Here is a 2,500-nt window from a genome sequence, read left to right as displayed (position 1 = left end):
GTTACTGTCGTGGCGTTACTGCCGTAGCGTTACTATCGATGGCATTGCTGTAGTGACGGTACCATCGTAGCGTTACCATCGCAACGTTACCATCGCGGCGTTACCATCGCGGCGTTACCATCGCGACGTTACCATCGTGACGTTACCATTGTGACGTTACCATCGTGGCGTTACTATCGTAGTGTTACTATTGTTGTGTTACTGCCGTAGCGTTACTATCGTGGCATTGCTGTAGTGACGGTACCATCGTAGCGTTACCATCGCAACGTTACCATCGCGGCGTTACCATCGCGACGTTACCATCGCGACGTTACCATCGTGACGTTACCATCGTGACGTTACCATCGCGGCGTTACCATCGCGGCGTTACCATCGTGACGTTACCATCGTGGCGTTACTATCGTGGCGTTACTATTGTTGTGTTACTGCCGTAGCGTTACTATCGTGGCATTGCTGTAGTGACGGTACCATCGTAGCGTTACCATCGCAACGTTACCATCGCGGCGTTACCATCGTGACGTTACCATCGCAACGTTACCATCGCGACGTTACCATCGTGACGTTACCATCGTGACGTTACCATCGCGGCGTTACCATCGTGACGTTACCATCGTGACGTTACCATCGTGGCGTTACTATCGTAGCGTTACTATTGTTGTGTTACTGCCGTAGCGTTACTATCGTGGCATTGCCGTAGTGGCGTTACCATCGTGACGTTACCATCGTGGCGTTACTATTGTGACGTTACTATCGTGGCATTACCATCGTGGCGTTACTATCGTGGCATTGCTGTAGTGGCGTTACTATCGTACCGTTGCTATCAGAGCGTTGCTATTGTAGCGTTACCATCGTGGCGTTACTATCGTGGCATTACTATCATAGAATTACTATCGTAGCGTTTCTATCGTAGCATTTCTATCGTAGCGTTTCCATCGTAGCGTTTCCATCGTAGCGTTTCCATCGTAGCGTTTCCATCGTAGCGTTTCCATCGTAGGGTTACCATCATGGCGTTTCCATCGTAGCGTTTCGATCGTAGCGTTTCCATCGTAGCGTTTCCATCGTAGCGTTTCCATCGTAGGGATACATCATGGCGTTTCGATCGTAGCGTTTCTATCGTAGCGGTTTCTATCGTAGCGTTTCTATCGTAGCGTTCCTATCGTTAGGGTTACTATCGTAGGGTTACTATCGTAGGGTTACTATCGTAGGGTTACCATCGTAGGGTTACTGCCGTAGCCTGAACCTCCACTGATGTTTTCACAAACGCCGCGACGAAGGCTCTGGCTTTACCACGGGAACGTTAGCTTGTTGGGCGCCGCCGTCTCGCCCCGGGGGGACGGAGGACGGAGGACGGAGGACGGAGGACGGGGGACGGAGGACGGAGGACGGGGGGACGGAGGACTAGGTTAATTTGAGAGGATCAGGGTGAAGCCGACTTGACAGACGAGGAATTTAAATCCTCGTCTGCAGATTCACTCCAGCAATTACCGGGCCAGAGGCCAAGGGTTAGCGTTAGCGTTAGCGTTAGCGGTAAACAACAGTGACATCATGAAGTCTGTTGTTCCCGGGAGGTTTTTCTTTATCTGATGGGTTTTTTGTTAGAATTAGAAAAACTCACTCGCTCTGATCAGAGAGAGAAAGAAAGTCAGAAAGAAAGAAAGACAAAGAAAGAGAGAGAGAGAAAGAGAGAGAAAAAAGAGCGAGAGAGAAAGAAAGAGAAAAGGAGAGAGAGAGAGACAGAGAGAAAGACAGAAAGAATGAGAGAGAGAAAGAGAGTGAGAGAAAGAGAGAAAGAGACAAAAAAGACAGAAAGGAGAGAAAAAGAGAGCGAGAGAGAGAAAGAGAAAGAGAAAAAAGACAGAAAGAAAGAGAGAGCGAAAAAGAGAGCGAGAGAAAGACAGAAAGAAAGAGAGAGAGAAAAAGAGAGAGAGAAAGAGAAAGAGAAAAAGAGAGAGAGAGAGAGAAAGAGAAAGAGAAAAAGAGAGAGAGAGAGAGAGAGAGAGAAAAAGACAGAAAGAAAGAGAGAAAGAGAGAAAAAGACAGAAAAAAGAGAGAGAGAGAAAAAGAGAGAGAGAGAGAAAGAGAGAGAGAGAGAAAGAGAAAAAGAGAGAGAGCAAGAGAAAGAAAGAGAGAGAGAGAAAAAGAGAGAGAGAGAGAGAGAAAGACAGAAAAAGAGAGAGAAAGAGAGAAAAAGACAGAAAAAGAGAGAGAGAGAGAGAAAGACAGAAAGAAGAGAGAAAAAGACAGAAAAAAGAGAGAGAGAGAAAAAGAGAGAGAGAGAGAGAAAGAAAGAGAGAGAAAAAGAGAGAGAGAGAAAGAGAAAAAGAGAGAGAGAGCAAGAGAAAGAAAGAGAGAGAGAGAAAAAGAGAGAGAGAGAGAGAGATTTCAGTAATAAACAGTGAATGTAAAGTTTTACAGGATCATCAACGTGTTCAAACTTTCTCCGTCTCAACATAAAGACATTTTAATGAAACGCTCCAGAAAAGTCTAAAAACTCCCCCTC

The 2,500-nt window shown here is 46.2% G+C and overlaps 1 protein-coding gene across 1 annotated transcript in view; it reads right to left on the bottom strand.

The window, feature by feature from the left end:
- The window catches only part of cd2ap (CD2-associated protein), a 57,512-nt gene that overhangs the window by 4,757 nt on the left and 50,255 nt on the right, over positions 1–2,500 (bottom strand). The gene's annotated exons all lie outside the window — the stretch shown is intronic.

This window comes from Blennius ocellaris, assembly GCF_963422515.1.
Source record: "Blennius ocellaris genome assembly, chromosome: 18".
In the NCBI taxonomy this organism is placed as follows: Eukaryota; Metazoa; Chordata; class Actinopteri; order Blenniiformes; family Blenniidae; genus Blennius; species Blennius ocellaris.
The sequence above is the reverse complement of the archived record's forward strand: the minus strand, read 5'-3'. Positions and strand labels throughout refer to the sequence as shown.